A 26957-nucleotide genomic window follows, 5' to 3' on the forward strand; every position below is an offset into this window, starting at 1 on the left:
ATGAAACCCATGAGACACCGCGATATGGCTGCCCAAAATCGTCACCGAAACGCCGCCGTGTTCCACTGTGGGACGTAAACCCGGCAAGAAGTTGGAAACACTGTGGAACAAGGCTCATCCGACTAAATGCCTTTCCTCTGTTGCTCTGTAGTCCAGGGTTTATAACTACGGTGCCACATTTTCCTGTTACGAGCATTTGAAGCACTGATGAGTTGCTTTGGAATCGCAGCTCGTCCTGCAATTTCCTGCCAATGGAGCTGCCTTCGTGGTGTTTTGGTAGTGACAGTGTTCGCGAGTGCGACATTCGGTTCTGTAGTGACTTTTGCAGCTGCCGTCCTTTTACTTTTCATCTACATCTACATCCATACTCCGCAAGCCACCTGACGGTGTGTGGCAGAGGGTACCTTGAGTAGCTCTATCGGTTCACCATTCTATTCCAGTCTCGTATTGTTCGTGGAAACAAGGATTGTCAGTATGCCTCTGTGTGGGCTCTAATCTCTCTGATTTTATCCTCATGGTCTCTTAGCGAGATATATGTAGGAGGGAGCAGTATACTGCTTGACTCCTCGGTGAAGGTATGTTCTCGAAACTTCAACAAAAGCCCGTACCGAGCTACTGAGCGTCTCTCCTGCAGAGTCTTCCACTGGAGTTTATCTATCATCTCCGTAACGCTTTCGCAATTACTAAATGATCCTGTAACGAAGCGCGCTGCTCTCCGTTGGATCTTCTCTATCTCTTCTATCAACCCTATCTGGTACGGATCCCATACTGCTGAGCAGTATTCAAGCAGTGGGCGAACATCTCTGCTCTTCGACTACTGTCCGTCACAAAAACTGTTGTTTTTTCCGTTTTCGCAGTTCAAGTGGCTCTGAGCACTATGGGCCTCAACTTCTCAGGTCATTAGTCCCCTAGAACTTAGAACTAGTTAAACCTAACTAACCTAAGGACATCACAAACATCCATGCCCGAGGCAGGATTCGAACCTGCGTCCGTAGCGGTCTCGCGGTTCCGTTTTCGCAGTATGCAGTATGATTCTTCGATAAGGTGCCTCTTGAAACACAACATACATTGGCTGCATTGATTACGGAAGGATCTACCGTAAGAACCTAGTACTTTACTCATGTTAGAATTCACTTAGCTTACCACAATGCTCTAACAACTACACAGAACATCGTTCTGGCCACATCTGACACTTGCAACATACTGACAACAATGCACAGATGCCTTTTTTTGGACGGATAAAACAGCGCAATACCCATGTTTGGCTACCTAGTGCAGTCTTCATCTCCGTAAAACGTAAATAGCTTACTGCTTTCAGAAATTTCGTCTATCTTGTAGGAGAACGCTAACAGGAATAAACAGATTGTTGTGTACATTTTAGATCTGTTACGAAAACAAAGAAGATTTAGAAGACTTTAAAGCACAAAATCAATCTCTATAATAGGGCTCGGCCAGAGCTGGTTAACTTTCGATGTTACTACACGCTGCCACAGTCCTCTGTTTCTGCGCATGCGCAGTATGCAGCGTACTCGGAACCTTAAAATTCCACACTGGGCATAAACTATATATCACTGCTGACATAAAAATACTCGCGTCGTGGTTGGTTGCTAATTTACACTCAAGCACGAACGGCGCACGACTTCGAGTAGTCGGTTTTGACCAGAGAGTCGCTCGTGTAAGACGGGCTTCACCAATCGACATCGAAAGTGAAACAAAAGTAAACAAGTCACTTTGTGAGTTGAGCTGCAGCCTACAGGTTTGTACAGTCAAGTGAGAGACAGAGTGAGACGCACCAGCTGCGTAGGACAGGACCTGGTGCACGGTGATTGTGGAAAGCGGTGGCATCCATGGCTGCAACGCGAGCGGTTTAACGGGTTAATTGCGGCGGCAAAGAATTAATCGTGTGTGCGTGATGGCGGGTGCGGGTAATTGTGATCCGCCATTGGCCGCCACCGCACGCAACTTGTAATTACACGGCCCACGCGTGCGTGCGCAGCGGCCCGTGACAGTGGCAACGACAGCTCACACGGCGATACGGCCGCATCCAGACGCAATCTGCAACGGGCTGCGCCCGTGACGCCTCAAGCACCTGCTGTATTCTACTGTCCGGTGTGTACTCCACTAGCAGCAGGCTCGTTTCTGTGTTCTGACATTGTTGCCTCCTCTCAGAGTCACATTTGTTGAGCTGACAAAGCGGAGGGTAGCAAGTTTAACAGTGTACTTTGCTTCCTTGCTTCTTCTTCTTCTTCTTCTTTTTCCCCTTCTTCTACACTTTCCTTGCCAATAGTGGTTTGTTAGGGTTGCCATCTTTTTCTCAGTCTACCGTGATCTTTTTTCGCTTTTGGTTTAAAGTTCTTCATCTGACGTGCTAGTCTCTCTTGATCCACTTTTTGTAGATATTCATTCCAACTCTGTTTCCTCCCAGTTTTCTTTTCACGCTCCAAATGTTCAAGCTTTCTTTTACTAGGTTACAATTATTGAACTATATGTAATAAAATCGTCATAGATTTTGAACGGTTTCCATTAGGACCTTCAAATTGCACGCTTGGCCGCGGACCACGATGGGAATTAGTGTGGTGTGTTTGGTTTAGTTTAGCGACGAAGCCCACTTTCATTTCGATGGGTTCGTCAGTAAGCAAAATTTGGAGGACTGAGAATCCATATTTCGCCATCGAGAAATCTCTTCACACTCAACGGGTGACGGTGTGGTGTGCAATGTCCAGTCACGGAATAATTGGTGCGATATTACTTGATGGCAAAGTGACCCTGATTTCAATGAGATGAGGTTCATGCAAGACGGAGCTCGATCCCATCGAATCAGGTGAGTGTTTGATGACCTCTAGGAGCACTTTGGGGACCGCATTCTGGCTCTGGAGTACCCAGAGGCCGCTGGCATGGGCCTCGATTGGCCGCCATATTCTCCAGATCTGAACACATGCGACTTCTGTTTGTGGTGCTATATCAAATACAACGTGTACAGCAATAACCCGTAGACCATTTCTGAGCTGAAAAGAGCCGTTCAGGTGGTTCCGACACTTCAGCGGGTCATGCAGAATTTCGCTATTCGTCTCATCACCAATGGTGGCAAGCATATCTAACATGTCATAACCTAATCCGAATATCTCTAGTGTATAATATACACACTCTTCAGCCCACTCCCTCCCCCCCCTCTCTCTCTCTCTCTCTCTCTCTCTCTCTCTCTCTCTCTCTGTCTATCTATCTATCTATCTCTCACACATACACACAGATATAAACATCATGAATAGAAGTTGTTTTGAACATGCACTTCGTTATGATGGCAACATGTAGGTAAACAAACCAAAGAGGAGGAAGCACATATTGAAGTTACAATATTTACGTTGCGAAAAGCACAATGTTCAAACAAATATATCTAGTGACAAAAGAATAATAGTACACCACAAAAAGGAGAAATATGGTGAACAGTGTGAAAAAGTTTGGAATGCAAAATTGTGCTTATGTTTCGGAAATAAAGTGGTAGTGCGACCTCCAGACCAGATGAGAGAAGACGCAGATCACAGCAAACTGTAAGTAATTACTTATTTACATAAAAAAGCGATGTGAATTGTTTGATAATCCAAAAATTAAAAAAACTGTGTCGTCACAGATCCCACTGAAGATGCCTCAGAGCAAGAAAAAGGCGAAACGAGTCTTGGAAAAATGAATTAAGTTGCACCAAGGAAAGGCGGTTTCTGCCAATAAATCGCAGCCGGCCGCTGTGGCCGAGCGGTTCTAGGCCCTTCAGTCCGGAACCGCGCGGTTGCTACGGTCGCAGGGTCGAATCCTGCCTCGGGCATGGAGTAAGATTTAAGTAGTTCTAAGTTCTAGGGGACTGATACCCTCAGATGTTAAGTCCCGTAGTGCTCAGAGCCATATGAACCAGTTGAATAAATCGCAGTCTTCGCTTCGCTTTCCCCACAACATTAAACGTGTGATCCTTCCAATTTAACTTTTCATAACTGTAATTCCTAAGTATTTAGTTACATTCAAAACCTTTAGATTTGTGAGATTTATCGTGTAACTGAAATTTATCAGATTTCTTTAATACTCTTGTGGATGACCCTACACTTTTCATTCTGTGGGTCAACTGCAATTTTTCGCGCCGAAATGATATCTTGTGTAAGGCATTTTGCAACGGTTTTGTTCATCTTATGACTTTACAAGAAGGTAAATGACAGCATCATCTGCAAATAATCTAAAAGAACTGCTCCAATTGTCTTCTAAATCGTTTATATAGCTCAAGAACAGCAGAGGGCCTATAACACTTTCTTGTGGAAAGCCAGATATTATTTCTGTTTTCGTCTTTTCATCAATTACTACGAACTGTGACCTTTCTGACAGGAAGCCACGGATCTAGTCACACAACTGAGTCACACAAGATCTCCGTAGACCATTTGATTAGGAGTTGCTAGGGAGATACGCTGTCAAAAGCCTACCGACATCCTCTGACGATAGTACACATTACTTAGTAAGAAGAAATAGCTAGTTTCCCATCACAAGGACGATATTTTCTGAATCTGTGGCTGATTGCCAATAAATCGTTTCTTTGAGTTAAGTCATAATGTTCGAACGTGGTACATGTTCCAAAAACCTACTGCAAATCGACGTTAGTGATCTGGGTTTGTAAGTCAGCGGATTGCTCCTATTTGATTTTTGAGTATTTGTGTGAACTTTGCAATTTTTCAATCTTCAGGTACAGATTTCTAAGAGTGGCGCTATTGTATCAGGATGCTCCCATAGAAAATGTGGGCTAGTATTTGAAACAGCATGTCGAATTTAACGATCAACTTCCCTGGTACTTCTTATCTCTGCAGCGTCCAATCGTCACCACGTGGATTAGGCTGGGTGTGTCCCAGTTCAAGGAACTTACGGACCATTGCCCTAGCCGAATGTAGGCCATTAATAATAGACTCTTTTCCTATCTGAATGTAGGCCATTAGTAACGGACTCTTTTCCTAGCCGAATGAGTTCTGGCATAAACACAAGCGCCGGAACGAAGATGAGGAACGCAAGACCAGAGAAGGCGGTGAAACGACGTCGGCCAATGGTGCGCTGATTAGGACAGCACCTCGACAGAAGCGCCCCCTAGGCGAAGGGAATATAGGGGCCGCTCCTGCCAGCCTCAGCTGGGCATTACGGAGCATAGCATACCGTAGCAGAGAGTGCTACAAGAACAGTTTGTAGTGAATCACAAACTGAGAGACAGACTTGCTTGTTTGAACTTTGTGTATAGCCAGGACTCGGATTTATATTGCATGTCGCAAATCGCTCGCAACGCCTTTGTACCTTAAAGTTCAGTATTGTCAGTCTGCTATGTAGAAATAAAACAACTAATGTTATTTGCTTGAACTGTTATATAGCATTCCGAAAGCGCAGCATCCCTTAGGCACGCTATACGAGACGAGTGGGCAAGACCCGACAGAATGTAGTCCATTATTAACGCCTCACATTCGGCTAGGAAACGAGTTCATTATTAATGGCTTATATTTGGCTAGGAAAAGGGCCCATAATTAGTGGCTTCCATTAGGCTAAGACAAGAGTCCAGTATTACCTCCATTATTAATTAATGGCTTCCATTAGGCTAGAAAAAGAGTTCATTATAAATGGCCTACATTCAGCTAGGAAAATAATCCGTTACTAATGGCCTATATTCGGCTAGGAATAGAGTCCATTATTAATGGCTTCCATTAGGCTAGGACAAGAGTCCATTATTAATGGCTTCCATTCGGCTAGGATAAGAGTCCATTATTAATGGCTCCCATTAGGCTATGGAAAGAGTCCTATATTAATTAATGACTTACGTTTGTCTAGGAAAAGAGTCCATTGTTAATGCCCATCATTCAGCTTGGAAATGAGTCCGCAAATTTCTTCAAGTACGCCACATCCAGCTAGAGGCAATGTTACATGGCAATAGCGTGGTGTTCCTTGAGGGTGAAGATTTTTTTTTTTTTTTTTTTTTTTTTTTGCCCAGTGTGTCTAGAAAATTTCATTATTTATCATCAACAATCAGATCAATTGCTAAAAGCGTTTCCAATTTACACCAGTTTATAACTCTACACAAAGCTAATTGGTAACAATCACACACATGTGCGTATACTGGTACAATGACGTCACGGAAAGACAATTACTGGTCAACAAATACATCTAAACAAGACCTCGATTCAAACCTGACGGTGTTCTGTCACACAAGAAGTTTCGATCGACGAGAGAAAAAGTTCCACCGATAAGAGGACAGATGCTGTCACGTCAAATAATAAAAGCAATAACAAGTCCGGATTGACCAGAAAACGGCATCAATGAGGGATGAATAAAAGAGGTTCTACTGGACGCAAATTTGACAGCTGTCACTGCTCTGTTATTATAAACAGGGTCAATCAGTCGCCCTTACCGATGTCGTTTTATGCAACCCGCAACGTTATATCGGGCCTTCATAACCAGGCGTGAGATTTTCTTTCTCTCCCTCTCACTACACGTCCTACAAAAAAAAATGAACTTGATTTTTTTGTTGAAAATTTAATGTAGTTAAACTATACATTGGGACACGTTTCCCATGGAGGTACAAATGTGACCTTCAAAAGCTCACCTCCATCCCCACACTCATCCCTCACCAGTCGGGATTTCTTGTATGTTGTACGTGGCACTCCCTCCTACCACTGCACAAAAATTTCCGACTACACGAACTAATACCCGACATTTTTTGGTCTCTATCCATAGTGCTGTTACGCCACCAGTATAGTCGGCTGTTTCCTTCACGTTATTAATTGAGGGATGATAATTAAAAAAAGAACTTCAGTAAGCGTTACGTTAAAACTAATAACGTTGACAATTCTATCCAAACTTAACCCTTACATGGACAGCAGTTTCGTAGTCAGAACGGCTGACAAATACAACGATGTAATTGTTTATTTTACGCTGTTAAAGTTTACAATATTCCTAGGTAAAATTTATACAAACGCCACTTTTAGAATTTTTAAGTGCTGACTGAGTCAATGGCGTAATAAGACCAGTCAATGAAGGCCATAGAAGGTCGAATGTAGGAGATAATGCTTGCAGTCGCATCTACCAGCAGGACAATGCAGTGTGTCACATAGCTCGCAGTATACATGAGTGGTCCGAAAAGATGAGTTTACCGGACACCAGTGGTCGCCAAATTTACCTCATTTAACCCACGAATCTGTGGGACAACCTCGATCGGACTGTTCACGCCATGGATTTTCAACCAAGAAATGTAGCGCAACGCCCGCCGGAGTGGCCGAGCGGTTCAAGGCGCTACAGTCTGGAACCGCGCGACCGCTATGGTCGCAGGTTCGAATCCTGCCTCTGGCATGGATGTGTGTGATGTCCTTAGGTCAGTTAGGTTTAAGTAGTTCTAAGTTCTAGGGGACTGATGACCTCAGATGTTAAGTCCCATAGTGCTCAGAGACATTTGAACAATTTTTTGTAGCGCAGCTGGTGATAGCATCGGAGCCTTCATGGCACCACATCCCTGACGTTACCTACCAGAACCTCATTAACTCTCTTCGTGCACGTCTCTAAACGGTGTGGGCCGTAAAAGATGATTACTCAGACTTTTGGGAGGTGTTCAAATTAACGTGACTGGACACAGTATAAATTTCGTGAAACATTTCAATGGCGGCATAGGTAAATGGCTAATCATTACGTAATAAATGATTCAGTATGTGAAAGATAAACTCACAGATATACACACATCAAAAAAAGTATTGCATCACCTCGGTTCCGAGGGTTCCGAAACATGTACAGAAAATTGAAATAGAGGTCAACATAAACATCATTTCCGCCCCTTTTATTGCTCATGAAAACCACACATTGAATGTTGTACAACCATACATCGAGACGTTCAGAGGTGGTTGTAAAGATTTTTGTACACACCGCTACCTCTAATACCCAGTAGCACGTCCTCTTGCGTTGATGCATGCCTATATTCGTCGTGGTTACTATCCACAAGTTCAAGGCACTGCTGGTCCATATTGTTCCACTCCTCAACGGCGATTCGGCGTACATCCCTCCGAATGGTTGGTGGGTCACGTCGTCCATAAACAACCCTTTTCAATCTATACCAGGCATTTTCGATAGGGTTCATGTCTGGAGAACATGCTGGCCACTCTAGTCGAGAGATGTCATTATCCTGAAGGAGGTCATTCACAAGACGTGCACGATGGGGGCGCGAATTGTCGTCTAGGAAGACGGATGCCTCGCCAATATGCTGCCGATATGGTTGCACTATCGGTCGGAGGATGGCATTCACGTATCGTACAGCCGTTACGGCACCTTCCATGACCACCAGCGGCGCACGGCGGCCCCACATAATGCCACCCCAAAACAGCAGGGAACTTCCACCTTGCTGCACTCGCTGGACAGTGTGCCTAAGGCGTTCAGCCTGACCGCGTTGCCTCCAAACACGTCTCCAACGATTCTCTAGTTGAAGGCATATGCGACTCTCATCGGTGAAGAGAAAGTGATGCCAATCCTGAACGGTCCATTCGGCAATTCGGCATGTTTTTGAGCCCGTCTGTACCGCGCTGTATGGTGTCTTGGTTACAAACACGGACCTCGCCATGGACGTCGGGAGTGAAGTTGCGCATCATGCAGCCTATTGCTGGTCATACAGCGGTAACACGACGTCCAGTTCCTGCACGAAAAGCATTATTCAACATGGTGGCGTTGCTGTGAGGGTTCGTCCGAGCCATAATCCGTAGGTAGCGGTCATCCACTGCAGTAGTAGCCCTCAGGCGGCCTGAGCGAGGCATGCCATCGTCAGTTCCTGTCTCTCTGTATCTTCTCCACGTCCGAACAACATCGCTTTGGTTCACTCCGAGACGCCTGGACACTTCGCTTGTTGAGAGCCCTTCTTGGCACAAAGAAACAATGCGGACGAGATCGAATGAAAATGGTTCAAATGGCTCTAAGCACTTTGGGACTTAAAATCCGAGGTCATCAGTCCCCTAGACTTAGAACTACTTAAACGTAACTAATCTAAGAACATCAAAGACATTTATGCCAGAGGCAGGAATCTAACCTGCGACCGTAGCAGCCGCGTGGTTACGGACTGAAGCGCCTAGAACCGCTCGACCACACCGGCCGGCGAACGCGATCGAACCGCGGTATTGACTGTCTAGGCATGGTTGAACTACAGACAACACAAGCCGTGAACCTCCATCCTGGTGGAATAATTCGAACTGATCGGCTGTCGGACCCTCTCCGTCTAATAGGCGTTGGTCATGCATGGTTGTTTACATCTTTGGGTGGGTTTAGTGACATCTCTGGACAGTCAATGAGACTGTGTCTGTGATACAATATCCACAGTCAACGTCTATTTTCAGGAGTTCTGGGAACCGGAGTGATGCAAAACTTTGCTTGATGTGTGTACATACATATTTGCTACACGGCATCGCAGTAGCTGGTCATACAGCAGTAACTCCGAAAATGCTGGGTCGCCAATAGATAGGATTGGTCTACTGATAAGATGCGCGCCGTATGAAGAAGAGTGCACCCCTAGAACACGAATACACACACACACACACACACACACACACATATATATATATATATATATATATATATATATATATATATATATATATATATGTTGTATTCTTCAGTCCTGAGACTGGTTTGATGCAGCTCTCCATGCTACCCTATCCTGTGCAAGCTTCTTCATCTCCCAGTACCTCCTGCAACCTACATCCTTCTGAATCTGCTTAGTGTATTCATCTCTTGGCCTCCCTGGACGATTTTTACCCTCCACGCTGCCCTCCAATGCTAGATTTGTTATCCCTTGATGCCTCAGAACATGTCCTACCAACCGGTCCCTTCTTCTTGTCAAGTTGTGCCACAAACTCCTCTTCTCCCCAATTCTATTCAGTACCTCCTCATTAGTTATGTGATCTACCCATCGAATCTTCAGCATTCTTCTGTAGCACCACATTTCGAAAGCTTCTATTCTCTTCTTGTCCAAACTATTTATCGTCCATGTTTCACTTCCATACATGGCTACACTCCATACATATACTTTCAGAAACGACTTCCTGACACTTAAATCTATACTCGATGTTAACAAATTTCTCTTCTTCAGAAACGCTTTCCTTGCCATTGCCAGTCTACATTTTATTTCCTCTCTACTTCGACCATCATCAGTTATTTTGCTCCCCAAATAGCAAAATTCCTTTACTGCTTTAAGTGTCTCATTTCCTAATCTAATTCCCTCAGCATCACCCGACTGATTCGACTACATTCCATAATCCTAGTTTTGCTTTTGTTGATGTTCATCTTATATCCTCCTTTCAAGACACTGCCCATTCCGTTCAACTGCTCTTTCAAGTCCTTTGCTGTCTCTGACAGAATTACAATGTCATCGGCGAACCTCAAAGTTTTTATTTCTTCTCCATGGATTTTAACACCTACTCCAAATTTTTCCTTTGTTTCCTTCACTGCTTGCTCAATATACAGATTGAGTAACATCGGTGAGAGACTAAAACCCTGTCTCACTCCCTTCCCAACCACTGCTTCCCTTTCATGTCCCTCGACTCTTATAATTGCCATCTGATTTCTGTACAAATTGTAAATAGCCTTCCGCTCCCTGTATTTTACCCCTGCTACTTTTAGAATTTGAAAGAGAGTATTCCAGTCAACATTGTCAAAGGCTTTCTCTAAGTCTACAAATGCTAGAAACGTAGGTTTGCCTTTCCTTAATCTTTCTTCTAAGATAGGTCTTAAGGTGAGTATTGCCTCACGTGTCCCAACATTTCTACGGAATCCAAACTGATCTTCCCTGAGGTCGGCTTCTACCAGTTTTTCCATTCGTCTGTAAAGAATTCGTGTTAGCATTTTGCAGGTGTGACTTATTAAACTGATAGTTTGGTAATTTTCACATCTGTCAACACCTGCTTTCTTTGGGATTGGAATTATTATATTCTTCTTGAAGTCTGAGGGTATTTCCCCTGTCTCATACATCTTGCTCACCATAAGGTAGAGTTTAGTCAGGACTGGCTCTCCCAAGGCTAGCAGTAGTTCTAATGGAATGTCGTCTACTCCCGGGGCCTTGTTTCGACTCAGGCCTTTCAGTGCACTCAACGATAAAAAAATTGGAGACAAATTCAACGAATGTGGTGGCTACGTGGGTGAAGCCACGTCAGCAGCCCCAACGCCACATATCCAGCCGTGTGGCAACTTACCATTCAGATAATCTCGCACAGAACTGTGGAAATGTTGGCGAGCATGCTCTTGTTGAAGATGAAATTCCCACTATCAGATTCAAGGTGTGGCATGAGCCACAACGGCAGCGTGTCGAAACAGGTGATACCAATGACTCAGCGAAGAAGGAGGGCCCATTGACTTCTTGTACCAGTCCGCTGTGCTGTTGTGAAACGTGGTGTCTTGTCAAACACGCCACGGCAATCCCTTTGCACATTCAACAGGCAAATTCTGGAAAAGGAAATGTTTTCTCTGCCACGTTCGCCGCCAATTTGAACAATAACGGTCGGTGGCACCACTGATGGCGGATTTCCAAATCGGCTTGCCGGCTTCACGTATTTGAAAATACACGTATTGTGTATGTTATTAGTTACTTTATGATTAGGCATTTACTTATACCGCTTCTCGAACGTCTTCTGTAGACTTTATAAGTAGTCTGTATTTCGTACGGTGAGCTTACTTTTATGTTGAAAAGTCGCCTGCTACTTCTGGAATTGTGTTGTAGTCGGAAGAGCGAGGTGATAGGGAAGATTGGTACCTCGCGACGAAATCACAAATAAGTATATTCGCTGCCAGAAGCAACGACGAACGAGAGGCAGTGGCGTAGACACGCCCAGACGAGTTTACATATGCCACCGCCTCAGCTCGTTTACGTCTGAGTACAGTGCTGCTCAGCCGAGACAGCATCGCCTTTCTAGCAAGCTAGCAGTGCGACACTCGTATTAGGCAGCACTCTACACACAGGATGACGATTATTGAACAATATGAAATAATATCGTCATAACTCCTGATCGGTTTGTGTTAGGACGCTCAAACTGCACAGTTGGCCGCGGGGCATGATGGGAATTAGTACGCGCATGCGCACGCGTCTGGTTGTTGTCGATCATTTTCATTTGGATGGGTTCGTCAATAAGCAAAATTGGCGCATTTGGGGACTCAGAATCCGCATTTCGCGATCGAAAAGTCTCTTCACCCTCAACGGGTGACTGTGTAGTATGCAATGTCCAGTCACGTACTAATCTGTGCGATATTACTTCACGGCACGGTGACTACCGAACAGTACGTGAAGGTTTTGGATGATGATTTCACCCCATTATCCAAAGGGACCCTGATTTCGACACACCGTGGTTCACGCAAGAGGGAGCTCGACCCCATCGAATCAGGAGAGTGTTTGATGTCCTGGAGGAACACTTCGGGGACCGCATTCTGGCTCTGGGGTACCCAGACGCCACTGACGTGGGCCTCGACTGGTCACCATATTCTCCGGGTGTGAAGATATACGAATGCTTTTTGTGGGACTATATGAAAGACAAGGTGTACAGCAATAAACCCAAGAAACTATATGAAAGACAAGGTGTATAGCAATAACCCCAAGACATTGTTGAGCTGAAAACAACCATTCAAGAGGTCATTGACAGCATCGATGTTCCTACACGTCAGCAGATTATGCAGAATTTCGCTATTTGTCTGCGCCACATCGTCGCCAATAATGGGAGGCCTATCGAACACGTCATAAACTAAATCTGAATATCTGTAGTAACGTTTACATGTTGAATAAAATGTGTGCACGCCGTAGTACGTAATTACGTAAATTACGTTTTTAAATGGTTCAAATGGCTCTGAGCACTATGGGACTTAACTTCTGAGGTCATCAGTCCCATAGAACTTAGAACAACTTAAACCTAACTAACCTAAGGACATCACACACATCCATGCCCGAGGCACGATTCGAACCTGCGACCGTAGCGGTCCCGCGGTTCCAGACTGTAGCGCCTAGAACCGCTCGGCCACTCTGGTCGGCCTTACGTTTTTATTCATATAGTTCAATCGTTCCCCTGTAAAAGTTTATACTCAACTACACTCTTTGAAAAGAAACTAGTATCTTGTTGTGTATTATGTGACGAGTTTGCATTCAGCGAAAGCAATAAATAATCTGGACATCCCTGTGGAAATGGGTTATAAAAACTGGAAGTTCAAAATGGTTCAAATGGCTCTGAGCACTATGCGACTTAACTTCTGAGGTCATCAGTCGCCTAGAACTTAGAACTAATTAAACCTAACTAACCTAAGGACATCACACACATCCACGCCCGAGGCAGGATTCGAACCTGCGACCGTAGCGGTCATGCGGTTCCAGACTGAAGCGCCTTTAACCGCACGGCCACACCGGCCGGCCCAAAAAAAACTGGAAGTATTTCATCTTATTTAAGTTTCAAAAAAATAAATATTTTACGTGTTGCAGTATCATCTCGGCCCCTGCAGGATTAAAACTGAGGACCCACCACTTTACCGACGTGTGTTATTTCTGATGATAATGTGGGTCGAAGCAATTAATTAGAATTTGTACCAGAATTGGAATTGAAACCCGGGTCTTCCGCAAACTAGATAGCTGTGCTACCCATTACGCCATGCCGGTACTACAGACACTACAGCTGCACAGACCACTCTAGCACATATTCCTTACTGATACGAACCCCAACTCACACCTCAGCTCATCGCTATTACCCTTCTAAACTTGTATAAATGCTACTAAGGCTATCCGATTGGAATACCACCTTAGAAATGGCGAAATGGTGTTAATGCTACCTGTCCCTAATGCGTAGGTGATACATTAATTATACATAGCTGGTATTCCTGAGACATGCTGGATCTCACCATTACCTATGGTAATGATGTAGGCAAAAACAATTACTTAAAATTTGTACCACCTCCACCTCCGGGTGTCTGTAGTTCCAGTATGGTGGCACATCTGTCTAGAAAGCAAGAGACACGGGCTCTAATCCCAGTGCTGGTACAAATTTCGATTCGTTGCTTTGGTCTACGTCAATATCAGAGATAAACGTCAGACTCAATGTGTCCCAGGAATACCCACTGTACCGGGTGATTTTTCCCACTGTTTACAAATTCTAGAGATTGATCGATGAGAGGATACGGAACAAGAAAGGTCTAATGAACTTATGCCCGGAAATATAACTTTTCCGTGCTAGAGACCATTTACTCGATCATACATTGTTACAGAGCGCGCTATACCACGCAGCCACAGTTAAAGTGTGTGCTGAAAAAGATTTCCATGCCCCTAACGCATGCCTGTACGCGCCGTAGCATGTTCTGTCTCACACGTTGACATCGGCTAGGCTGTATCCCAACAGAGTCAGAGGCAGCATGATCACGCTGCTCCAGTGATTCCACATCGGGAATGGGTTCTGCATACACGACACTTCTGAGATGGTCCCATAACCAGAAACGGGTTGGAGATCAGGTGAAAGACCAGGCCACGCAACTGGACTTCCTCGTACCATCCATCGACCAGGGAAGACACAACTGCGATGCGTCCGAACGTTAACGGCGAAGTGGGCTGGAGCACCATCATGTAGCATCACTTAACCCTTCGAATCATGAGTGGCACTTCTTCCAGCGGTCACCCGCAGGAAACCCCGACTGCTCCGGCGTTTTGGCGACGTGGAAGTATGGCTGGCCCCAGAATAATGTCACCAATTATCCCTGCTCACACACTCCAGCTGGACCGATGCTGATGATTTGCTGTCACCATACCATAGGGGTTCTGCGTACTATCCCACAGATAACTGTTATGAAAGTTGAAAATACCACTTCGCGTAAAGGTGGCCTCATCAGTGAATAGGGTAGATGACAAAAATCCTGGAATCGTGGTTGCATGGTGAAGAAACCAGCGACAAAACTGCTCCCGATGTGGAAATCTTGTCGCTAGTAAGCCCTGCACACGCTGAAAGTGTTAAGGGTAGTAACAATTGTCCTGGAGAATCTTCCACACAGTCGTCTGGCTTACCCCGTACTGGCGGGCAAACTATCTCGTAGTGACACGGTGGTCGCCTTTCACAGTGTTAATCACATTTTCTCCGAAGTCTGGTGTCCGAACATTTCGGGTACATCATTCATGATTTCCTGCTTCCTTAAAACACCCTGTCTCATACAAATGGCAAAACGCTGTTGCAAATATTGGTGTGGTTGTTGTTTGCTGGGATAGATCTCCTGATACAACCTTGCTGCACGCCGCCCGTTGCCATTTACCTTTTCGTAAGTAAACACCACGTCGGCAAGCTCTTGATTCCAACGCGTAGCCATTGCGTACAGCGCTGTGTAATATCCACTTCAAGGTGAGTCAGCAAGAGAAGCGAATCAGACACGTCACCAATTTCTTTGGCAAACGAGGGCGCTAGGGCATGACGTTCGTGGGGCGTTTGAAAAGTCCGTGCAAAAATAAAAGCTACTTACGTGTTTGGGGCAAACCTTTTTTTATTTTTCGACATAGTCTCCTTTTCGACATATACACTACTCCATGCTGTTCTAATTTGTTGATCCCTTCTGAATAATAGGAATTGTCCAATTCTGCAAAATAGCTATTAGTTGCTGCAATCATCTCCTCGTTTGAATAAAATCTTTGAACCGCCAGCTATTACTTTCAATTGGGGAACAAACAGTAGTCCGAGGGAGCCACGTCTGGAGAACAGGGATGATGTCAAACGAGTTGGAATCATATTTCCATTAATTTTGCGACCACAACTGCTGAGGTATTTGCTGGTGCTTTGTCGTGATTTAAAAGGACCTTTTTGGGGTCCAATCGCCGGCGTTTTTCTTGTAAATCGGTTCTCAAACGGTCCAATAACGATGAACAATATGCACCTGTAATAGTTTTACCCTTTTCCAGATAGTCGGTGAGGATTGTCCCTTGCGAATCCAGTCGCCATAACCTTCCCAGCCGAAGGAATGGTCTTCGCCTTTCTTGGTGCAGATTGTCCCTTACTAACCCATTGTTTAGATTGTTCTTTGGTCTCAGGAGTATAGTAATGTATCCATGTTTCATCCACAGTGACGAAACGACGCTTAAAGTCTTGCGGATTTTTCCTGAACAGCTGCAAACCTTCCTAGCAACACTTCACACGATTTTTGGTCAAACGTGAGCAATCGCGGAACCCATCTTGCGGATAGCTTTCACGTGTCCAAATCTTTATGCAAAATATTATGTACCCATTCATTCCAGATGCCTACAGCACTATCAATCTCACGCACCTTAACTCTTTTGTTATCCATCACCATATCATGGATTTTATCAACGACTTCTGGAGTCCTAATCTCCACATGACGTCCAGAACGTTCAGCGTCATTTGTGCCCATAAGGCCACTCCGAAAATTTTGAAACCACTGATAAACTGTTCTAATCGAAGGTACAGAATCACCGTAATCTTTATAAAGCTTCTCTTTAGTCTTGTGAGGTGTTTTGCCTTTCATAAAGTAATGTTTAATCACCACACAAAATTCTTTTTCGTCCATTTCTTGACAATCATCGACTTCCTTGATTCACACCAATGCCTAACACAAATACATTGACCAATATGGCTGAAACTTGGTGTGCGTTCTTTCCAAAGATGCTACTAACTAAACATGACCTCAAAACGTGCCGGTGGTGCCATCTCTCGGACTTGGAGTACACATTTCAAGCGACCCTCGTAAGAGGAACACACCACCATCCAAGGGGAAACCATGCACACTGTAACTTTGGTTGCGTGGTACAGTACATATAAGACTGCAGTCTCTATAACTAAGAATGATTGAATAAATGACCTCAAACATAGAAACCATGCATTTCGAGGCATGAGTTCATTAGACCTTTTTTGTTCCGTATCCTCTCATCGATCAATTCCTAGAGTTTCTACAAGGTGGAAAAAATCACCCTGTGTATGTTATTTCGGCCTGCTACGCCTTTCCTGAAACAATAGTTTTTCAGTGCAGTTTGTACACGGATAAAAGCAGAATCGTCTTCCTGTTTTGGGGTCGTCTGATACCACACAGAAATGTGGATCATCGCTTTTATGACCGTATCCATATAACGCCGAAATACGGTCAAAGAGTCTGTACGCTGGCTGGTGGACGCACTGGGGCGTGCAGCTGTGGGCGGTGCCGGCCGACGGGGTTGGCACACGTGTGACGGGCCGATTGCATCGCCTTTGTGGGGTGGCGCAGCCCTGCAGGCGACACAGCGGAGCGCGCTCGCCCGGAACCTGGAACGCGACCACCCGCAACGTCCACAGACGTGGCTCTGTCCCGCCCCTCTGGCTACTACGACGTACACTCGCTACGGCGGCCGTCTAGCAACACCCCTGCCGTAGCTTGTAACGCATTGTGCAACAGCTCTCATCTGAAAAGGCGTCACCCGCAGGACTATGCACCTGAGTCACAGGCAAGAGAGCCAGCGTCAGCGAACGACCATCCTGCCCGCGAAGGGAAGGCAAGGGCGCGCAAACAACATTTAGTTCACATTCGCAAGAGCTCAGTCGTGTTCTGTCGCTACTGGAACAGCTCAGCGTAGCTTCGTTGTGCCGGTCTTCCGTTGCATTCGGGGAACTCACGTACGTGGTGCATAACAATTACCTGTTCGTTATAATTCTAACCACACTGGTCCTTATTTTTGTTAATACACATCTAATACGCCGGAAAAACAAACTCGACACAGGACCACCAGTACTGAATGCAAACTCAAGGACGAAGTGTAAAGCAGACATTGCAGGTGTCAACAGCAGGAATCGTAGGTGTCTAAATGGAACAATTTTCTTACCACACGAGACACACAGCCCAAACCGTCAACATTTGCCCTTTTGTGGACATATTTCCAGTGCAATAGAGGTAGAGAGATAAAATGAGATAAGAAAGAAAACACAATGCAGTTTAATAGTATTTTTAATTATTATTATTTTTTATTATTTGGGATTGGGTAATTGAATCTACATCTACATCTACATCCATACTCCGCAAGCCACCTGACGGTGTGTGTGGCGGAGGGTACCCTGAGTACCTCTATCGGTTCTCCCTTCTATTCCAGTCTCGTATTGTTCGTGGAAAGAAGGATTGTCGGTATGCTTCTGTGTGGGCTCTAATCTCTCTGATTTTATCCTCATGGTCTCCTCGCGAGATATACGTAGGAGGGAGCAATATCCTGCTTGACTCTTCGGTGAAGGTATGTTCTCGAAACTTTGACAAAAGCCCGTACCGAGCTACTGAGCGTCTCTCCTGCAGAGTCTTCCACTGGAGTTTATCTATCATCTCCGTAACGCTTTCGCGATTACTGAATGATCCTGTAACGAAGTGCGCTGCTCTCCGTTGGATCTTCTCTATCTCTTCTATCAACCCCACCTGGCACGGATCTCACACTGTTGAGCAGTATTCAAGCAGTGGGCGAACAAGCGTACTGTAACCTACTTCCTTTGTTTTCGAATTGCATTTCCTTAGGATTCTTCCAATGAATCTCAGTCTGGCATCTGTTTTACCGACGATCAACTTTATATGATCCTTCCATTTTAAATCACTCCTAATGCCTACTCCCAGATAATTTATGGAATTAACTGCTTCCAGTTGCTGACCTGCTATTTTGCAGTTAAATGATAAGGGAACTATCTTTCTATGCATTCGCAGCACATTACACTTGTCTACATTGAGATTCAATTGCCATTCCCTGCACCATGCGTCTATTCGCTGCAGATCCTCCTGCATTTCAGTACAATTTTCCATTGTTACAACCTCTCGATACACCACAGCATCATCTGCAAAAAGCCTCAGTGAACTTCCGATGTCATCCACAAGGTCATTTATGTATATTGTGAATAGCAACGGTCCTATGACACTCCCCTGCGGCACACCTGAAATCACTCTTACTTCGGAAGACTTCTCTCCATTGAGAATGACATGCTGCATCTGTTATCTAGGAACTCTTCAATCCAATCACACAATTGGTCTGATAGTCCGTATGCTCTTACTTTGTTCATTATACGACTGTGAGGAACTGTATCGAACGCCTTGCGGAAGTCAAGAAACACGGCATCTACCTGTGAACCCGTGTCTATGGCCCTCTGAGTCTCGTGGACGAATAGCGCGAGCTGGGTTTCACACGCCCGTCTTTTTCGAAACCCATGCTGATTCCTACAGAGTAATCTGCAATTAAATGAAGAAAAATTACGTACTTGAAAAATCAGGTAAAAATATTTTTTAAAGATTGAAATTGGAATTTAATTACCACCATCATGGTCCATGTGTGTGTGAAACTTTAGATGCAGGTTCTATTCCGAAAGCAAATCAAACGTATTCACTCATTGGTGCTTTAATACGCGATCATTCAGTAACACACATCTCCACACGAAGTAAGCCACATTTAATTATCAAATTCATGAAAAAAGCTGAGGAAAAAGATATGTTTAGTCGTAATAACAAACACAATGAAATTAAATAGTTATTATTATAAAAATGAGTACAAATACATAACGTTGACCAAGCATTAATTTTTTTGACGGTACCAGACAATGGCTGACCAGAAAGAGAGAGAACGAAAGGTTGCGAGTCCTTGTTCGCCTCAAATTACATAGGCAATACAACTACAGAGATATTAATTTCATTGTAATCGCAGACTATTAAGCAGCGATAAAATCGCCTTAGCGCTACTGTGCGAAAACACACAATCACGAAATCCGCTAACACTTGGTGAACATTACAGCATCCATCAGAAAAATGCTACTTTTGGAGCACAAAAAAGGTGAGCATGCTACTGTTTATTAAAAGACTGACTGCACAGTGGGGTACCAGCTGCCTCACTCTACTCTCCTCACCACCTTTAAAAATGTTCTTACAAATTTTGGCATGACAACAAATTCGCACTCTTTTTACCATGCAACTCATCTCTCTCCCCTACAAACTCCTCTAACTGTTACTCTCTCACACCCGCTAGTCCATCGCTGTAACTCACTCATACTCATCCAATCTCAGAAGCCCATTCTCACACACTCATTCAGCCCAGCTGACTGGCATTCTCTGTTTTCGTCTCTCTGTCATTGTTCCCTGCCTAGTAGCCACAGTCTCTCTCGTACTGTCCTACTACTACTACTACTAGTACTACTACTGTCTCTTCTCACCGTCACTGTCTCCCTATTGCTGCTGTCTCATTCATTCTTTCCCACTACTGCTGTCTCTTGTCACTGTCACTATCACTATCTCTCTGTTCCTTGTTTTCATTGTTATAGATTCTGTCTGGCTCTTCCACTTTCTGCTACCCCGCGCGGTCTGAGGCGTCTTGTCACTGTCCGAATGACTTGCCCCGTCGGCCGTTCCGATCTTCCCTCGGGCATGGGTGTGTGTGTGTGTGTGTGTGTGTGTGTGTGTGTGTGTGTGTGTGTGTGTGTGTGTGTGTTTTGTCCTTAACGTCAGTTAGTTTGTGAGCGATTAAGTAGTGTGTAAGCTCAGGCACCGATGACCTCAGCAGTTTGGTCCCATAAGATCTTACTACAAATTTCCAAATTTTTCCACTTTCCCCTCCTTTTTATTCCTCTCCCGCTGGCACTCTCTCCTTCACTCTGTACCACAATCACTGTCTGCTTTCTTCCAGTATTTATTAGTTACCGTCTCTTTCCCACTGCCATTGTCTTCTTCTCTCTCACGATAAAAAAAGTACGAATATGTCTGCATGCCAAAATGTGTAGGAAAATTTTGAAGGTACAATGAGGCAGCTTTTCAGAGTCTTTCAATAAACAGGAACACATTCGCCGTTTTTACGCTCTGACAGGGATATTTTTCCTCTGGTTCCCTCGTTTCCCCTTTCACAGAACGGAATGCCCATTTATAGACAAGTAAAATTTTTGTAGTTTACCTGTGTAGAACTGAAAGAAAGAAAAACGCCTCCAACCGGATTTTACGTGCACAAAAATTAGTGTTTGGTTCAGTACAATAATATGTGGTTTCCAGATACTTTCTGATGATAATGGAAAAACAGCATATTTCCCCGCCCTACATCACCTTATAAACTATGTTTTCGCCTCACATCAGATTTTAGGTGTGAAATTCGGGTAACTATGAACCTCTGTATCTCAGAAATAGATAAAGATATCAAGAAAATTTTTAATACTGCTCGAGATCGGATCCTTAGAAACTTACAGTAAAATTTTCAGGCATTTTTCGTACATATCCGTCTTGGAATCCGCTGTTAAGTTTTAGTACCCAAAACCCATAATTTTTGGTTTCCTCAGGAACTGTCCTTGTGCCAAGCACATTAGAGCGTACCATAGACTATATCTAATGCAAAGAGAACCAACCGATTTGCTCTGTTTACCTAAGCTGATGTTCAGTTGACTTATGCCCGTATTGCCTACACGAAAAGTAGCTTGTCAGTACTCTACCATGCAAACTTCTTTGCGAATTATAGACGTTTATTCAAGTATACGAGAGATATTATGCCAATACAGTAGGTACTCATTACTTCTTCGTACATCTGCTACCGAAAAACTGAAGTATTGCAGAGCCACTATGCTCAATGAGAATACTGAAAACCGCTTGCGTGCAACATAAATTTTCGCACAGTCACGGTAGAGCCTGGAGGGGGTTTCGCACGGCTGCTGATGGGGGCGCTCGGAGCAGAACAGCTGCCGTGGTGCGATGCGGGTACCGTGTCGCTAAGCGTGTAGGTCGCGTCTTTATTGTTATTGGCGCACGTGCCTCAGCGGTTCCGGCGGCAGCACCAGCTGTCGCTACGGCGTTTTAGAGGCAGCCTTTAATCTTACGCGAATCTGAATCGGCTGTATAACTCCCGTAGCTTTAATATCTCTCTAAAAGTGATCTCCCGTTCTGAGCGTGGACCTACGACAGAGCCTGCATTCGCGATGCATTAACTAGGATGGCCGGCCGGGGTGGCCGAACGGTTCTAGGCGCTACAGTCGGGAACCGCGCGACCGCTACGGTCGCAGGCTCGGATCCTGCCTCGGGCATGGATGTGTGTGATGTCCTTCGGTTAGTTAGGTTTAAGTAGTTCTAAGTTCTGATGACCCCAGAAGTTAAGTCCTATATTGCTCAGAGCCATTTTTTAACTACCTGTAGCATGTGGACTCTAATTAGTCGTGTTCTGAATTGCTCATTTTGTTTCACTTGACACTACAAGAAGACCTACCATATGAGTTTGTAACTACTCTTCCTTCGTTAGAAGGTTAATATGATACGAAGAAATGACAGAACTGTCATATGGAGAATTCACTTCAAGAAGACACAAAGGCAGGTCGGTAGTTACTTTCTGGATTCTAAATCCCAGTACTTCCGATGGACACACTTAAAAGTAGGAAATACCGGGTGATCAAAAAGTCAGTATAAATTTGAAAACTTAATAAACCACGGAATAATGTAGATAGAGAGGTAAAAATTGACACACATGCTTGGAATGACATGGGGTTTTATTAGAACAAAAATAAACCACCCCATATTGCTAGAAGCGTGAAAGATCTCTTGCGCGCGTCGTTTGGTGATGATCGTGTGCTCAGCCGCCACTTTCGTCATGCTTGCCCTCCCATGTCCCCAGACCTCAGTCCATGCGATTATTGGCTTTGGTGTTACCTGAAGTCGCAAGTGTATCGTGATCGACCGACATCTCTAGGGACGCTGAAAGACAACATCCGACGCCAATGCCTCACCGTAACTCCGGACATGCTTTACAGTGCTGTTCACAACATTATTCCTCGACTACAGTTATTGTTGAGGGATGATGGTGGACATATTGAGCATTTCCTGTTAAGAATATCATCTTTGCTTTGTTTTACTTTGTTATGCTAATTACTGCTATTCTGATCAGATGAAGTGCCATCTGTCGGACATTTTTTGAACGTTTGTATTTTTTTGGGTCTAATAAAACCCCATGTCATTCCAAGCATGTGTCTCAATTTGTACCTCTCTGTCTACAGTATTTCGTGATTTATTCAGTTTTCAAATTTATACTGACTTTTTGATCACCCGGTACTATTTCCAGCGGTGGAAATATTAGTTGATGGCTGAACATGGGCGCCCTTCTCAATCTGGGCTTTGTTTGGTCTGACCCGACAGTCTCAAGGTATACACCAAACCCAAACACTTCCGTTGGGTTGTTACAGATTACAACGCGGTTCACCATTCCAAATCACTCGTTTCCAGTTATCCATTGCCCATTGCCGCCGCTCTTCATACCACCTTAGGTATCGCTTATCACTGGCTACAGAAATATGGGGCTTCTGAAGAGCTGCTCGACCACTGCACTCCATTATTTTCAAACCCCTAAGCACAGCCACTGTGATAGCTCGACCTCTGGTAGCACTTTAGAATTCACCCGTGATTGGTTGGTTGGTTGGTTGATTTGGGGGATGGGACCAACGGATTAGGGAAGGATGGGGAAGGAAGTCGGCCGTGCCCTTTCAAAGGAGCCATCCCGGCATTTGCCTGAAACGGTTTAGGGAAATCATGGAACACTAAATTTGGATTGCCGGACGCGGGTTTGAACTGTTGTCTTCCCGCATGCGAGTCCAGTGTGCTAACCACTGCACCACCTAGTTCGGTCACGCGTGATTCTTTCCCGTGATTGTGTGATTTTTTTTTCCAAAAATGGTTCAAATGGCTCTGAGCACTATTTGACTCAATATCTGAGGTCATCAGTCCCCTAGAACTTAGAACTACTTAAACCTAGCCAACCTAAGGACATCACACACATCCATGCCCGAGGCAGGATACGAACCTGCGACCTTAGCGGTCACGCGGTTCCAGACTTTTTTTTTTTTTTTCTTCAACCACCCTCCGCAGTGCTTGACGGCCCTTGTCCGTCAATATATAATACCCGCGTGGTCTTGGTTTAGTTGTTGTTGTTCTTTTGCGTTTACACTTGAACGTCACTAACAGTCGAATATGTCTGCCTTAGGTGGAATGATATGTCCCTGATGGCTTTCTTAGTCAGGTGACATCCAGTGCGTATTCCACGTCCGAAGCCACAAAACTCTCCCGACGGACCCATTCTGCTGTAACTGCTCCTTTACTGACAACACAATATTCTCGCCTCATTTTATACCGGCGAGTCCTCTTCTCGTGACATCTAGTAGGCAATTCCACATTGCACAGAGCTGTCCGGACACTTTCATTCAAGTAGCGTACGAAATGGTCATGACTAGTGATCGAATATTATGCATCGTTGTCATTCGAAATAAATGAATCGGTTATTAAGCTTTAATACGTTGTCAGGAGCTTTCTGTATATATGTTGAGCTGAAAACGAGTAATTACCGTTAAATAAACGTAATGGTGTTACCTTTTTCGTATACAAGTATAACTATGTCTGTGTTTAACGAGGAATCTCATAAACTGAAATTTCCTCCTACGCACGTACCGTGCAAATATCACAACAATAAAATTGGATTATATCCCAAAGCGATGGCCCTTTCAGTAGTCGATCCACTAGTAACGAATAATAGGTCAGATGCCAGTAACTATACGAACTGTAGGCGTATTCCACCTGGTGAGTAAAACTCTGTCCGCTTACTTTTCTACCGTGTAACAGTGTCGATCTCGTCCATTGGGAGTTACGAGTTTTCCCACTCGTGAGGCCCGGTTTCTGCAAATAGTCCAGTGGCTCTATATTTTTATGTCTTTTATTACCGCCTGTGCTTGTACAAAAGAGGAGCGCTTCCATTTCATATGGAAAAAACTAAAGTATAGTTCGTGGTATTCCCACATTTTGTTCGATAATACTTTTGAGAGCTACAAGAACCAAGCTTGCTCGTGACCAGTATTTCACAGCTGACGCAAACCGCAGATTTGAACAAAAGGATCGTACGAAGAAAAGTCTTAACTCAAGTAATGAAAAGCTACGATAAACCTACTGCCACAGAAAGAAAAAGTCGAAATTAACACGGTAAAGAATGAACATTATAATCGAAATTGTGTAATTTGTTTTCGATGTATTCTCACTGAAAATATGTACTTATTCGGTTAGTATTTTCTTATAGCTTCTCTTTAGTATTTTCATGTTATGGGTTATTGGGTTTACAGACTTCTGTGTCATTCAGTGCGGAGGAAAATTGCTTTCTTTGTATCTGTTAGTTGTTTAAATGAAACAAAAGAAGATTTAATGACTGCCAAGGAGAACGAGCTGATTTTTTTCGGTATGATCCTTCCGCATAATCAAATAAGGCGCTACAAGCAATGGCTGGTGCTTGTCACTGCAGTCGGTCCTTTTAACTAGTTTTTAACTCTGTTGATAATCTCCACGTCTACAACACAGCACACAGCCTAACTGATAAACTGTCACCAGGGAGGGACTCTACTACAACTTTCTTTTTTTGCTTTTTTCTTCTTTTTCGGCGTATTTACCCAAGTGCCAAATCTGATGACATTTTTACACTATAAGGACATACGGAGCACATGACAGATAAGCTCTCCATGTAAATACATTAAGATACACTACGTAGAGGTTACAGTATCTTGAAAAGTAACATGTATGTCCTGATGCAAGAATACTGTTATATCTGTTGGGAAACTAATGTTTCGTCTTGCATATATTGACTTTTTAATCATAGTAGGATTCACGTGATAAGAATATGTACTACTGATGACATCAAGGCATGTCCCCTGGGAATTCTATCCGTTCATGTAATCTATTCCCATCGATAAAATTCTCCTACTGCACACAAATAACAGAAACCACATGGCACTTCTGCTGCATGGTGGAGAAATAATTTTCGCTTCTCATCTCGGACTGCCTGTATGAGTTTCCGGATGTCACAATGCGTTGCTGACAGCTGATCGCATACAGGATTTAATAAAATGGCTGTATTTTCATTTAAGATTGTGCTCTCAGCTTTTTCTACACAGGGTTTGTTAACTCTTCGTGGTAGCTATAAAACGCTCATTTGAGTTTTATGAAGTCACGGATTTCGCCTTGCTTCAAACGCCTCGTCTGCGCACACTCCGCTGCAGAGTGAAAATTTCATTCTTGTCTAAGATTGTTTCCTAGATGGAACGATTTTTCGCGTCTTCTTTTCCTTTCTAAATCTGATGTTAAGCAATCATCATTATGCTTTCAACTGCTCATCGTCATCACCGTTATTTATCCATATCTCGTATTCTGTGTCAAATGTGCTGACCACTCGTTGAACAATTTTTCTATCTTTCTTCCATCACCGAGTGAGAAGGCGCATTGATAAGACTGAGGACTCGTTTTCGGAAATACGGTGGTTTAAATCCCTGCCCACCCGCCCAGATTTAGTTTCTTCTGCCATTTCCCCAAATGACTAAACACCAATGCCCGAATGATTCATCTGAAAGTACACGCACAGTTTTCGTCTCCGTCTTCCCCAGTCTGTAACTAAACATCATTCCTCTTTCCTGCTTTCTTACATCCGGCAATAGCAGTTACATCGTCTTACAATCTTTGATCTGACATTTGTACCTCTTGCACTTTCATTCTTCTTACGAAGTATTACTTCTCATTCATTGTTTCTTCGGTGACCAACCTGAACAACAGTGGAGATTTAGCTGTGACGATGCCTTACGACCTTCTTAATGTGAAATTTCCTTTTTTGAGTGTGCACTTTTATCATTGTCATCTAATTTTTGTAGTGGCTGTAGATTATTCGTATGTATCCGTGCTTATCTCAGATCTTCTAAGGATTGTGAAGATCAACTGCGTCCTTGCATTATCGAAAACTTTCTCTCGGTTCACAAATGCTACAAACTTAACGTAAATTTTCTTCTGTTCGCCTTTCATTATTAAGGGGATTACTGCAACATTCTGAAGTTCAAATGTGACGTTTGCATGGCCTGCGCTTGTTGTCTGTATAACATGCAGCAGTTAGTTTACTGTGAAGATTCTGCGTCAAACAATAGGAGACATGTTTTAAACAGATTAAAAAGAGATTCATTCAGGGAGCTCAAGAAAATATA

General features: G+C 44.0%; 1 protein-coding gene and 1 non-coding gene across 2 annotated transcripts in view; both read left to right on the plus strand.

Annotated features, from left to right (window-relative positions):
- Positions 1-26957, plus strand: part of LOC124805076 (allatostatins) — a 523572-nt gene that overhangs the window by 416308 nt on the left and 80307 nt on the right. The gene's annotated exons all lie outside the window — the stretch shown is intronic.
- Trnas-gga lies at positions 7261-7344 on the plus strand. The gene is given in 2 exon segments: positions 7261-7300; positions 7310-7344. It is a non-coding gene; the product is annotated as a tRNA-Ser (tRNA).

This window comes from Schistocerca piceifrons, chromosome 7 (assembly GCF_021461385.2).
Source record: "Schistocerca piceifrons isolate TAMUIC-IGC-003096 chromosome 7, iqSchPice1.1, whole genome shotgun sequence".
NCBI classification, from domain to species: domain Eukaryota; kingdom Metazoa; phylum Arthropoda; class Insecta; order Orthoptera; family Acrididae; genus Schistocerca; species Schistocerca piceifrons.